General features: G+C 45.0%; 2 non-coding genes across 2 annotated transcripts; both read right to left on the bottom strand.

Moving 5' to 3' along the window:
• Positions 1-4,025: 4,025 nt before the first annotated feature.
• Positions 4,026-4,097, bottom strand: TRNAG-CCC (transfer RNA glycine (anticodon CCC)). Its single transcript has one exon. It is a non-coding gene; the product is annotated as a tRNA-Gly (tRNA).
• A 1,516-nt stretch (positions 4,098-5,613) lies between these two features.
• On the bottom strand, positions 5,614-5,685 carry TRNAG-CCC (transfer RNA glycine (anticodon CCC)). Its single transcript has one exon. It is a non-coding gene; the product is annotated as a tRNA-Gly (tRNA).
• Positions 5,686-14,859: the final 9,174 nt, after the last annotated feature.

Genomic DNA, 14,859 nt, shown 5'->3' with positions numbered 1-14,859 from the left:
CTCGCTCCTCATTTGCCTAAGCATGCTGCAATGTATGCTGGGTGCAGAAAATCTTCATCTTCTCGTCTCACAGTCAGTCATAACTGAAAGTGCAGACCCTCTTGGGAACTAGCAGTTTCAGGCCTTTACCAAGATAGCAGCTCTCTAACCCTCTCCTCTCTCTTTGATCCTAGCGCTAGCATGCTCAGGATTTGATTTTAACTGGGAGCCAGAGATCTACCCGGTGAGGGCTTGCCCGGTGTGAGGCTTTTGAGCGTTTGGGAGCGTTCGGGACGTGAGGACGTTGGACAGGAAATGTTGCCATCTTGAAATATCCAACCTTCCTGCTGTCGTGAGAGGCTCTTTCCATGGACATCTGCCTCTTGGAGTCCTCTCAACTTGCTCTCTGATATAACATTTTGTGAGCTGCAGTTACATCCGATGGCTACAAGGTGGCGCTGCATTCAGGTGAGAGAACAAGTGTGCACAAAATCGTTGGGGACTTTTGCCAGATTCATCGGTGGATCTTGCCTACTTTTATTCACATGCTAGATATTGCCTAGAAATGCTTTTTCATATAGAGATGCTAGAGTTAGAATGTCTGGTCGGGGTTCAGCCCTTTCATTGTCTACCGCCCGCATCATATTTATTACCAGCACATGTGAGTGGTGACTCTGCTTTTTGGAAAATAGCATCTAATAGGACAATGAATTTAGCAGATGGGGCGATCGAGATGCCTGCCTAAGTATTTCATTTTTTTTTTTAATTAACGTCTGATTAATCTGTTCATGATATTTCCGTTTTGTGACATGTTGCATTAAAACAAATCCTGCTTGGAGAACATATAAAAATTTGCACTGCATTGGCCGCGAATCGAACCCGGGTCAACTGCTTGGGAAGCAGCTATGCTCACCACTATACCACCAACGCCCTATGATGTGGTTGCTCTCGGTTCTAAAGATTACAACCCCGAGTTCAATGACTATCTTGCACCAGTTTCAATGGTGCATTTGGTTTAGATACCAACATGAAAAGCAGTAGAAAGTTTCTTGTAGAGGGTAAGGAACTGGGGATTGGAACCAAGGCCAAATCTGTGCAGAAGAGAAGAAATGGAAAGCAGTAGTACAAATAGTGGAAATGAACATATTTAGGCAGCATTGGAAGCAAAGCAGCGAAGAGAAAGAGAGTGTCTTCCATGAAATGCCCAGGAGAATGATAAGAGCAGAACGAAAAGGCAAGAATGACATTTAAAGCAGGCCCAGAAAAACGTGTGACGGTCCCACCAGTCATTTATGCTTATAATTGGGTATCTTTACTTTCAAAGTATGGGGTTGATCCTTTGGCGATCACTCGCTTGTATTTCAGCAGAGACAGATAGTTGAGAAGTCTTTTCTCACATAGCTAGCACAAGCCTGCGCTTTTCCTTGCTGGTAGCGTGGAAATGACAGATTGGTTCTCAGAAGAAAAAACAAGAAATATTATAGCAGAGGATGGTTTCGATCCATCGACCTCTGGGTTATGGGCCCAGCACGCTTCCGCTGCGCAACTCTGCTCCCTTGTAAAAGTGTTCTCTTTATGCAGAGGAGGAGCTTTCAGCGAAGTGGCGAGGGATTGGTGGGTCTCGCTCCTCATTTGCCTAAGCATGCTGCAATGTATGCTGGGTGCAGAAAATCTTCATCTTCTCGTCTCACAGTCAGTCATAACTGAAAGTGCAGACCCTCTTGGGAACTAGCAGTTTCAGGCCTTTACCAAGATAGCAGCTCTCTAACCCTCTCCTCTCTCTTTGATCCTAGCGCTAGCATGCTCAGGATTTGATTTTAACTGGGAGCCAGAGATCTACCCGGTGAGGGCGAGGCTTTTGAGCGTTTGGGAGCGTTCGGGACGTGAGGACATTGGACAGGAAATGTTGCCATCTTGAAATATCCAACCTTCCTGCTGTCGTGAGAGGCTCTTTCCATGGACATCTGCCTCTTGGAGTCCTCTCAACTTGCTCTCTGATATAACATTTTGTGAGCTGCAGTTACATCCGATGGCTACAAGGTGGCGCTGCATTCAGGTGAGAGAACAAGTGTGCACAAAATCGTTGGGGACTTTTGCCAGATTCATCGGTGGATCTTGCCTACTTTTATTCACATGCTAGATATTGCCTAGAAATGCTTTTTCATATAGAGATGCTAGAGTTAGAATGTCTGGTCGGGGTTCAGCCCTTTCATTGTCTACCGCCCGCAACATATTTATTACCAGCACATGTGAGTGGTGACTCTGCTTTTTGGAAAATAGCATCTAATAGGACAATGAATTTAGCAGATGGGGCGATCGAGATGCCTGCCTAAGTATTTCATTTGTTTTTTTTAATTAACGTCTGATTAATCTGTTCATGATATTTCCGTTTTGTGACATGTTGCATTAAAACAAATCCTGCTTGGAGAACATATAAAAATTTGCACTGCATTGGCCGCGAATCGAACCCGGGTCAACTGCTTGGGAAGCAGCTATGCTCACCACTATACCACCAACGCCCTATGATGTGGTTGCTCTCGGTTCTAAAGATTACAACCCCGAGTTCAATGACTATCTTGCACCAGTTTCAATGGTGCATTTGGTTTAGATACCAACATGAAAAGCAGTAGAAAGTTTCTTGTAGAGGGTAAGGAACTGGGGATTGGAACCAAGGCCAAATCTGTGCAGAAGAGAAGAAATGGAAAGCAGTAGTACAAATAGTGGAAATGAACATATTTAGGCAGCATTGGAAGCAAAGCAGCGAAGAGAAAGAGAGTGTCTTCCATGAAATGCCCAGGAGAATGATAAGAGCAGAACGAAAAGGCAAGAATGACATTTAAAGCAGGCCCAGAAAAACGTGTGACGGTCCCACCAGTCATTTATGCTTATAATTGGGTATCTTTACTTTCAAAGTATGGGGTTGATCCTTTGGCGATCACTCGCTTGTATTTCAGCAGAGACAGATAGTTGAGAAGTCTTTTCTCACATAGCTAGCACAAGCCTGCGCTTTTCCTTGCTGGTAGCGTGGAAATGACAGATTGGTTCTCAGAAGAAAAAACAAGAAATATTATAGCAGAGGATGGTTTCGATCCATCGACCTCTGGGTTATGGGCCCAGCACGCTTCCGCTGCGCAACTCTGCTCCCTTGTAAAAGTGTTCTCTTTATGCAGAGGAGGAGCTTTCAGCGAAGTGGCGAGGGATTGGTGGGTCTCGCTCCTCATTTGCCTAAGCATGCTGCAATGTATGCTGGGTGCAGAAAATCTTCATCTTCTCGTCTCACAGTCAGTCATAACTGAAAGTGCAGACCCTCTTGGGAACTAGCAGTTTCAGGCCTTTACCAAGATAGCAGCTCTCTAACCCTCTCCTCTCTCTTTGATCCTAGCGCTAGCATGCTCAGGATTTGATTTTAACTGGGAGCCAGAGATCTACCCGGTGAGGGCTTGCCCGGTGTGAGGCTTTTGAGCGTTTGGGAGCGTTCGGGACGTGAGGACGTTGGACAGGAAATGTTGCCATCTTGAAATATCCAACCTTCCTGCTGTCGTGAGAGGCTCTTTCCATGGACATCTGCCTCTTGGAGTCCTCTCAACTTGCTCTCTGATATAACATTTTGTGAGCTGCAGTTACATCCGATGGCTACAAGGTGGCGCTGCATTCAGGTGAGAGAACAAGTGTGCACAAAATCGTTGGGGACTTTTGCCAGATTCATCGGTGGATCTTGCCTACTTTTATTCACATGCTAGATATTGCCTAGAAATGCTTTTTAATATAGAGATGCTAGAGTTAGAATGTCTGGTCGGGGTTCAGCCCTTTCATTGTCTACCGCCCGCAACATATTTATTACCAGCACATGTGAGTGGTGACTCTGCTTTTTGGAAAATAGCATCTAATAGGACAATGAATGTAGCAGATGGGGCGATCGAGATGCCTGCCTAAGTATTTCATTTTTTTTTTAATTTAACGTCTGATTAATCTGTTCATGATATTTCCGTTTTGTGACATGTTGCATTAAAACAAATCCTGCTTGGAGAACATATAAAAATTTGCACTGCATTGGCCGGGAATCGAACCCGGGTCAACTGCTTGGGAAGCAGCTATGCTCACCACTATACCACCAACGCCCTATGATGTGGTTGCTCTCGGTTCTAAAGATTACAACCCCGAGTTCAATGACTATCTTGCACCAGTTTCAATGGTGCATTTGGTTTAGATACCAACATGAAAAGCAGTAGAAAGTTTCTTGTAGAGGGTAAGGAACTGGGGATTGGAACCAAGGCCAAATCTGTGCAGAAGAGAAGAAATGGAAAGCAGTAGTACAAATAGTGGAAATGAACATATTTAGGCAGCATTGGAAGCAAAGCAGCGAAGAGAAAGAGAGTGCCTTCCATGAAATGCCCAGGAGAATGATAAGAGCAGAACGAAAAGGCAAGAATGACATTCAAAGCATGCCCAGAAAAACGTGTGACGGTCCCACCAGTCATTTATGCTTATAATTGGGTATCTTTACTTTCAAAGTATGGGGTTGATCCTTTGGCGATCACTCTCTTGTATTTCAGCAGAGACAGATAGTTGAGAAGTCTTTTCTCACATAGCTAGCACAAGCCTGCGCTTTTCCTTGCTGGTAGCGTGGAAATGACAGATTGGTTCTCAGAAGAAAAAACAAGAAATATTATAGCAGAGGATGGTTTCGATCCATCGACCTCTGGGTTATGGGCCCAGCACGCTTCCGCTGCGCCACTCTGCTCCCTTGTAAAAGTGTTCTCTTTATGCAGAGGAGGAGCTTTCAGCGAAGTGGCGAGGGATTGGTGGGTCTCGCTCCTCATTTGCCTAAGCATGCTGCAATGTATGCTGGGTGCAGAAAATCTTCATCTTCTCGTCTCACAGTCAGTCATAACTGAAAGTGCAGACCCTCTTGGGAACTAGCAGTTTCAGGCCTTTACCAAGATAGCAGCTCTCTAACCCTCTCCTCTCTCTTTGATCCTAGCGCTAGCATGCTCAGGATTTGATTTTAACTGGGAGCCAGAGATCTACCCGGTGAGGGCGAGGCTTTTGAGCGTTTGGGAGCGTTCGGGACGTGAGGACATTGGACAGGAAATGTTGCCATCTTGAAATATCCAACCTTCCTGCTGTCGTGAGAGGCTCTTTCCATGGACATCTGCCTCTTGGAGTCCTCTCAACTTGCTCTCTGATATAACATTTTGTGAGCTGCAGTTACATCCGATGGCTACAAGGTGGCGCTGCATTCAGGTGAGAGAACAAGTGTGCACAAAATCGTTGGGGACTTTTGCCAGATTCATCGGTGGATCTTGCCTACTTTTATTCACATGCTAGATATTGCCTAGAAATGCTTTTTCATATAGAGATGCTAGAGTTAGAATGTCTGGTCGGGGTTCAGCCCTTTCATTGTCTACCGCCCGCAACATATTTATTACCAGCGCATGTGAGTGGTAACTCTGCTTTTTGGAAAATAGCATCTAATAGGACAATGAATTTAGCAGATGGGGCGATCGAGATGCCTGCCTAAGTATTTCATTTTTTTTTTTATTTAACGTCTGATTAATCTGTTCATGATATTTCCGTTTTGTGACATGTTGCATTAAAACAAATCCTGCTTGGAGAACATATAAAAATTTGCACTGCATTGGCCGGGAATCGAACCCGGGTCAACTGCTTGGGAAGCAGCTATGCTCACCACTATACCACCAACGCCCTATGATGTGGTTGCTCTCGGTTCTAAAGATTACAACCCCGAGTTCAATGACTATCTTGCACCAGTTTCAATGGTGCATTTGGTTTAGATACCAACATGAAAAGCAGTAGAAAGTTTCTTGTAGAGGGTAAGGAACTGGGGATTGGAACCAAGGCCAAATCTGTGCAGAAGAGAAGAAATGGAAAGCAGTAGTACAAATAGTGGAAATGAACATATTTAGGCAGCATTGGAAGCAAAGCAGCGAAGAGAAAGAGAGTGCCTTCCATGAAATGCCCAGGAGAATGATAAGAGCAGAACGAAAAGGCAAGAATGACATTCAAAGCATGCCCAGAAAAACGTGTGACAGTCCCACCAGTCATTTATGCTTATAATTGGGTATCTTTACTTTCAAAGTATGGGGTTGATCCTTTGGCGATCACTCTCTTGTATTTCAGCAGAGACAGATAGTTGAGAAGTCTTTTCTCACATAGCTAGCACAAGCCTGCGCTTTTCCTTGCTGGTAGCGTGGAAATGACAGATTGGTTCTCAGAAGAAAAAACAAGAAATATTATAGCAGAGGATGGTTTCGATCCATCGACCTCTGGGTTATGGGCCCAGCACGCTTCCGCTGCGCCACTCTGCTCCCTTGTAAAAGTGTTCTCTTTATGCAGAGGAGGAGCTTTCAGCGAAGTGGCGAGGGATTGGTGGGTCTCGCTCCTCATTTGCCTAAGCATGCTGCAATGTATGCTGGGTGCAGAAAATCTTCATCTTCTCGTCTCACAGTCAGTCATAACTGAAAGTGCAGACCCTCTTGGGAACTAGCAGTTTCAGGCCTTTACCAAGATAGCAGCTCTCTAACCCTCTCCTCTCTCTTTGATCCTAGCACTAGCATGCTCAGGATTTGATTTTAACTGGGAGCCAGAGATCTACCCGGTGAGGGCTTGCCCGGTGTGAGGCTTTTGAGCGTTTGGGAGCGTTCGGGACGTGAGGACGTTGGACAGGAAATGTTGCCATCTTGAAATATCCAACCTTCCTGCTGTCGTGAGAGGCTCTTTCCATGGACATCTGCCTCTTGGAGTCCTCTCAACTTGCTCTCTGATATAACATTTTGTGAGCTGCAGTTACATCCGATGGCTACAAGGTGGCGCTGCATTCAGGTGAGAGAACAAGTGTGCACAAAATCGTTGGGGACTTTTGCCAGATTCATCGGTGGATCTTGCCTACTTTTATTCACATGCTAGATATTGCCTAGAAATGCTTTTTCATATAGAGATGCTAGAGTTAGAATGTCTGGTCGGGGTTCAGCCCTTTCATTGTCTACCGCCCGCAACATATTTATTACCAGCACATGTGAGTGGTGACTCTGCTTTTTGGAAAATAGCATCTAATAGGACAATGAATTTAGCAGATGGGGCGATCGAGATGCCTGCCTAAGTATTTCATTTTTTTTTTTAATTAACGTCTGATTAATCTGTTCATGATATTTCCGTTTTGTGACATGTTGCATTAAAACAAATCCTGCTTGGAGAACATATAAAAATTTGCACTGCATTGGCCGCGAATCGAACCCGGGTCAACTGCTTGGGAAGCAGCTATGCTCACCACTATACCACCAACGCCCTATGATGTGGTTGCTCTCGGTTCTAAAGATTACAACCCCGAGTTCAATGACTATCTTGCACCAGTTTCAATGGTGCATTTGGTTTAGATACCAACATGAAAAGCAGTAGAAAGTTTCTTGTAGAGGGTAAGGAACTGGGGATTGGAACCAAGGCCAAATCTGTGCAGAAGAGAAGAAATGGAAAGCAGTAGTACAAATAGTGGAAATGAACATATTTAGGCAGCATTGGAAGCAAAGCAGCGAAGAGAAAGAGAGTGTCTTCCATGAAATGCCCAGGAGAATGATAAGAGCAGAACGAAAAGGCAAGAATGACATTTAAAGCAGGCCCAGAAAAACGTGTGACGGTCCCACCAGTCATTTATGCTTATAATTGGGTATCTTTACTTTCAAAGTATGGGGTTGATCCTTTGGCGATCACTCGCTTGTATTTCAGCAGAGACAGATAGTTGAGAAGTCTTTTCTCACATAGCTAGCACAAGCCTGCGCTTTTCCTTGCTGGTAGCGTGGAAATGACAGATTGGTTCTCAGAAGAAAAAACAAGAAATATTATAGCAGAGGATGGTTTCGATCCATCGACCTCTGGGTTATGGGCCCAGCACGCTTCCGCTGCGCAACTCTGCTCCCTTGTAAAAGTGTTCTCTTTATGCAGAGGAGGAGCTTTCAGCGAAGTGGCGAGGGATTGGTGGGTCTCGCTCCTCATTTGCCTAAGCATGCTGCAATGTATGCTGGGTGCAGAAAATCTTCATCTTCTCGTCTCACAGTCAGTCATAACTGAAAGTGCAGACCCTCTTGGGAACTAGCAGTTTCAGGCCTTTACCAAGATAGCAGCTCTCTAACCCTCTCCTCTCTCTTTGATCCTAGCGCTAGCATGCTCAGGATTTGATTTTAACTGGGAGCCAGAGATCTACCCGGTGAGGGCTTGCCCGGTGTGAGGCTTTTGAGCGTTTGGGAGCGTTCGGGACGTGAGGACGTTGGACAGGAAATGTTGCCATCTTGAAATATCCAACCTTCCTGCTGTCGTGAGAGGCTCTTTCCATGGACATCTGCCTCTTGGAGTCCTCTCAACTTGCTCTCTGATATAACATTTTGTGAGCTGCAGTTACATCCGATGGCTACAAGGTGGCGCTGCATTCAGGTGAGAGAACAAGTGTGCACAAAATCGTTGGGGACTTTTGCCAGATTCATCGGTGGATCTTGCCTACTTTTATTCACATGCTAGATATTGCCTAGAAATGCTTTTTAATATAGAGATGCTAGAGTTAGAATGTCTGGTCGGGGTTCAGCCCTTTCATTGTCTACCGCCCGCAACATATTTATTACCAGCACATGTGAGTGGTGACTCTGCTTTTTGGAAAATAGCATCTAATAGGACAATGAATGTAGCAGATGGGGCGATCGAGATGCCTGCCTAAGTATTTCATTTTTTTTTTAATTTAACGTCTGATTAATCTGTTCATGATATTTCCGTTTTGTGACATGTTGCATTAAAACAAATCCTGCTTGGAGAACATATAAAAATTTGCACTGCATTGGCCGGGAATCGAACTCGGGTCAACCGCTTGGGAAGCAGCTATGCTCACCACTATACCACCAACACCCTATGATGTGGTTGCTCTCGGTTCTAAAGATTACAACCCCGAGTTCAATGACTATCTTGCACCAGTTTCAATGGTGCATTTGGTTTAGATACCAACATGAAAAGCAGTAGAAAGTTTCTTGTAGAGGGTAAGGAACTGGGGATTGAAACCAAGGCCAAATCTGTGCAGAAGAGAAGAAATGGAAAGCAGTAGTACAAATTGTGGAAATGAACATATTTAGGCAGCATTGGAAGCAAAGCAGCGAAGAGAAAGAGAGTGCCTTCCATGAAATGCCCAGGAGAATGATAAGAGCAGAACGAAAAGGCAAGAATGACATTCAAAGCATGCCCAGAAAAACATGTGACGGTCCCACCAGTCATTTATGCTTATAATTGGGTATCTTTACTTTCAAAGTATGGGGTTGATCCTTTGGCGATCACTCTCTTGTATTTCAGCAGAGACAGATAGTTGAGAAGTCTTTTCTCACATAGCTAGCACAAGCCTGCGCTTTTCCTTGCTGGTAGCGTGGAAATGACAGATTGGTTCTCAGAAGAAAAAACAAGAAATATTATAGCAGAGGATGGTTTCGATCCATCGACCTCTGGGTTATGGGCCCAGCACGCTTCCGCTGCGCCACTCTGCTCCCTTGTAAAAGTGTTCTCTTTATGCAGAGGAGGAGCTTTCAGCGAAGTGGCGAGGGATTGGTGGGTCTCGCTCCTCATTTGCCTAAGCATGCTGCAATGTATGCTGGGTGCAGAAAATCTTCATCTTCTCGTCTCACAGTCAGTCATAACTGAAAGTGCAGACCCTCTTGGGAACTAGCAGTTTCAGGCCTTTACCAAGATAGCAGCTCTCTAACCCTCTCCTCTCTCTTTGATCCTAGCGCTAGCATGCTCAGGATTTGATTTTAACTGGGAGCCAGAGATCTACCCGGTGAGGGCGAGGCTTTTGAGCGTTTGGGTGCGTTCGGGACGTGAGGATGTTGGACAGGAAATGTTGCCATCTTGAAATATCCAACCTTCCTGCTGTCGTGAGAGGCTCTTTCCATGGACATCTGCCTCTTGGAGTCCTCTCAACTTGCTCTCTGATATAACATTTTGTGAGCTGCAGTTACATCCGATGGCTACAAGGTGGCGCTGCATTCAGGTGAGAGAACAAGTGTGCACAAAATCGTTGGGGACTTTTGCCAGATTCATCGGTGGATCTTGCCTACTTTTATTCACATGCTAGATATTGCCTAGAAATGCTTTTTAATATAGAGATGCTAGAGTTAGAATGTCTGGTCGGGGTTCAGCCCTTTCATTGTCTACCGCCCGCAACATATTTATTACCAGCACATGTGAGTGGTGACTCTGCTTTTTGGAAAATAGCATCTAATAGGACAATGAATGTAGCAGATGGGGCGATCGAGATGCCTGCCTAAGTATTTCATTTTTTTTTAATTTAACGTCTGATTAATCTGTTCATGATATTTCCGTTTTGTGACATGTTGCATTAAAACAAATCCTGCTTGGAGAACATATAAAAATTTGCACTGCATTGGCCGGGAATCGAACTCGGGTCAACCGGTTGGGAAGCAGCTATGCTCACCACTATACCACCAACACCCTATGATGTGGTTGCTCTCGGTTCTAAAGATTACAACCCCGAGTTCAATGACTATCTTGCACCAGTTTCAATGGTGCATTTGGTTTAGATACCAACATGAAAAGCAGTAGAAAGTTTCTTGTAGAGGGTAAGGAACTGGGGATTGAAACCAAGGCCAAATCTGTGCAGAAGAGAAGAAATGGAAAGCAGTAGTACAAATAGTGGAAATGAACATATTTAGGCAGCATTGGAAGCAAAGCAGCGAAGAGAAAGAGAGTGCCTTCCATGAAATGCCCAGGAGAATGATAAGAGCAGAACGAAAAGGCAAGAATGACATTCAAAGCATGCCCAGAAAAACGTGTGACGGTCCCACCAGTCATTTATGCTTATAATTGGGTATCTTTACTTTCAAAGTATGGGGTTGATCCTTTGGCGATCACTCTCTTGTATTTCAGCAGAGACAGATAGTTGAGAAGTCTTTTCTCACATAGCTAGCACAAGCCTGCGCTTTTCCTTGCTGGTAGCGTGGAAATGACAGATTGGTTCTCAGAAGAAAAAACAAGAAATATTATAGCAGAGGATGGTTTCGATCCATCGACCTCTGGGTTATGGGCCCAGCACGCTTCCGCTGCGCCACTCTGCTCCCTTGTAAAAGTGTTCTCTTTATGCAGAGGAGGAGCTTTCAGCGAAGTGGCGAGGGATTGGTGGGTCTCGCTCCTCATTTGCCTAAGCATGCTGCAATGTATGCTGGGTGCAGAAAATCTTCATCTTCTCGTCTCACAGTCAGTCATAACTGAAAGTGCAGACCCTCTTGGGAACTAGCAGTTTCAGGCCTTTACCAAGATAGCAGCTCTCTAACCCTCTCCTCTCTCTTTGATCCTAGCGCTAGCATGCTCAGGATTTGATTTTAACTGGGAGCCAGAGATCTACCCGGTGAGGGCTTGCCCGGTGTGTGGCTTTTGAGCGTTTGGGAGCGTTCGGGACGTGAGGACATTGGACAGGAAATGTTGCCATCTTGAAATATCCAACCTTCCTGCTGTCGTGAGAGGCTCTTTCCATGGACATCTGCCTCTTGGAGTCCTCTCAACTTGCTCTCTGATATAACATTTTGTGAGCTGCAGTTACATCCGATGGCTACAAGGTGGTGCTGCATTCAGGTGAGAGAACAAGTGTGCACAAAATCGTTGGGGACTTTTGCCAGATTCATCGGTGGATCTTGCCTACTTTTATTCACATGCTAGATATTGCCTAGAAATGCTTTTTCATATAGAGATGCTAGAGTTAGAATGTCTGGTCGGGGTTCAGCCCTTTCATTGTCTACCGCCCGCAACATATTTATTACCAGCACATGTGAGTGGTGACTCTGCTTTTTGGAAAATAGCATCTAATAGGACAATGAATTTAGCAGATGGGGCGATCGAGATGCCTGCCTAAGTATTTCATTTTTTTTTTTATTTAACGTCTGATTAATCTGTTCATGATATTTCCGTTTTGTGACATGTTGCATTAAAACAAATCCTGCTTGGAGAACATATAAAAATTTGCACTGCATTGGCTGGGAATCGAACCCGGGTCAACTGCTTGGGAAGCAGCTATGCTCACCACTATACCACCAACGCCCTATGATGTGGTTGCTCTCGGTTCTAAAGATTACAACCCCGAGTTCAATGACTATCTTGCACCAGTTTCAATGGTGCATTTGGTTTAGATACCAACATGAAAAGCAGTAGAAAGTTTCTTGTAGAGGGTAAGGAACTGGGGATTGGAACCAAGGCCAAATCTGTGCAGAAGAGAAGAAATGGAAAGCAGTAGTACAAATAGTGGAAATGAACATATTTAGGCAGCATTGGAAGCAAAGCAGCGAAGAGAAAGAGAGTGCCTTCCATGAAATGCCCAGGAGAATGATAAGAGCAGAACGAAAAGGCAAGAATGACATTCAAAGCATGCCCAGAAAAACGTGTGACGGTCCCACCAGTCATTTATGCTTATAATTGGGTATCTTTACTTTCAAAGTATGGGGTTGATCCTTTGGCGATCACTCTCTTGTATTTCAGCAGAGACAGATAGTTGAGAAGTCTTTTCTCACATAGCTAGCACAAGCCTGCGCTTTTCCTTGCTGGTAGCGTGGAAATGACAGATTGGTTCTCAGAAGAAAAAACAAGAAATATTATAGCAGAGGATGGTTTCGATCCATCGACCTCTGGGTTATGGGCCCAGCACGCTTCCGCTGCGCCACTCTGCTCCCTTGTAAAAGTGTTCTCTTTATGCAGAGGAGGAGCTTTCAGCGAAGTGGCGAGGGATTGGTGGGTCTCGCTCCTCATTTGCCTAAGCATGCTGCAATATATGCTGGGTGCAGAAAATCTTCATCTTCTCGTCTCACAGTCAGTCATAACTGAAAGTGCAGACCCTCTTGGGAACTAGCAGTTTCAGGCCTTTACCAAGATAGCAGCTCTCTAACCCTCTCCTCTCTCTTTGATCCTAGCGCTAGCATGCTCAGGATTTGATTTTAACTGGGAGCCAGAGATCTACCTGGTGAGGGCTTGCCCGGTGTGAGGCTTTTGAGCGTTTGGGAGCGTTCGGGACGTGAGGACATTGGACAGGAAATGTTGCCATCTTGAAATATCCAACCTTCCTGCTGTCGTGAGAGGCTCTTTCCATGGACATCTGTCTCTTGGAGTCCTCACAACTTGCTCTCTGATATAACATTTTGTGAGCTGCAGTTACATCCGATGGCTACAAGGTGGCGCTGCATTCAGGTGAGAGAACAAGTGTGCACAAAATCGTTGGGGACTTTTGCCAGATTCATCTGTGGATCTTGCCTACTTTTATTCACATGCTAGATATTGCCTAGAAATGCTTTTTCATATAGAGATGCTAGAGTTAGAATGTCTGGTCGGGGTTCAGCCCTTTCATTGTCTACCGCCCGCAACATATTTATTACCAGCACATGTGAGTGGTGACTCTGCTTTTTGGAAAATAGCATCTAATAGGACAATGAATTTAGCAGATGGGGCGATCGAGATGCCTGCCTAAGTATTTCATTTTTTTTTTTATTTAACGTCTGATTAATCTGTTCATGATATTTCCGTTTTGTGACATGTTGCATTAAAACAAATCCTGCTTGGAGAACATATAAAAATTTGCACTGCATTGGCCAGGAATCGAACCCGGGGCAACTGCTTGGGAAGCAGCTATGCTCACCACTATACCACCAACGCCCTATGATGTGGTTGCTCTCGGTTCTAAAGATTACAACCCCGAGTTCAATGACTATCTTGCACCAGTTTCAATGGTGCATTTGGTTTAGATACCAACATGAAAAGCAGTAGAAAGTTTCTTGTAGAGGGTAAGGAACTGGGGATTGGAACCAAGGCCAAATCTGTGCAGAAGAGAAGAAATGGAAAGCAGTAGTACAAATAGTGGAAATGAACATATTTAGGCAGCATTGGAAGCAAAGCAGCGAAGAGAAAGAGAGTGTCTTCCATGAAATGCCCAGGAGAATGATAAGAGCAGAACGAAAAGGCAAGAATGACATTCAAAGCAGGCCCAGAAAAACGTGTGACGGTCCCACCAGTCATTTATGCTTATAATTGGGTATCTTTACTTTCAAAGTATGGGGTTGATCCTTTGGCGATCACTCGCTTGTATTTCAGCAGAGACAGATAGTTGAGAAGTCTTTTCTCACATAGCTAGCACAAGCCTGCGCTTTTCCTTGCTGGTAGCGTGGAAATGACAGATTGGTTCTCAGAAGAAAAAACAAGAAATATTATAGCAGAGGATGGTTTCGATCCATCGACTTCTGGGTTATGGGCCCAGCACGCTTCCGCTGCGCTACTCTGCTCCCTTGTAAAAGTGTTCTCTTTATGCAGAGGAGGAGCTTTCAGCGAAGTGGCGAGGGATTGGTGGGTCTCGCTCCTCATTTGCCTAAGCATGCTGCAATGTATGCTGGGTGCAGAAAATCTTCATCTTCTCGTCTCACAGTCAGTCATAACTGAAAGTGCAGACCCTCTTGGGAACTAGCAGTTTCAGGCCTTTACCAAGATAGCAGCTCTTTAACCCTCTCCTCTCTCTTTGATCCTAGCGCTAGCATGCTCAGGATTTGATTTTAACTGGGAAGCCAGAGATCTACCCGGTGAGGGCGAGGCTTTTGAGCGTTTGGGAGCGTTCGGGACGTGAGGACGTTGGACAGGAAATGTTGCCATCTTGAAATATCCAACCTTCCTGCTGTCGTGAGAGGCTCTTTCCATGGACATCTGCCTCTTGGAGTCCTCTCAACTTGCTCTCTGATATAACATTTTGTGAGCTGCAGTTACATCCGATGGCTACAAGGTGGCGCTGCATTCAGGTGAGAGAACAAGTGTGCACAAAATCGTTGGGGACTTTTGCCAGATTCATCGGTGGATCTTGCC

Source organism: Triturus cristatus, chromosome 11, assembly GCF_964204655.1.
Source record: "Triturus cristatus chromosome 11, aTriCri1.1, whole genome shotgun sequence".
Classification (NCBI taxonomy): Eukaryota; Metazoa; Chordata; class Amphibia; order Caudata; family Salamandridae; genus Triturus; species Triturus cristatus.
Note: the sequence above shows the minus strand (reverse complement) of the source record. Positions and strands in the feature narration are given on the sequence as shown.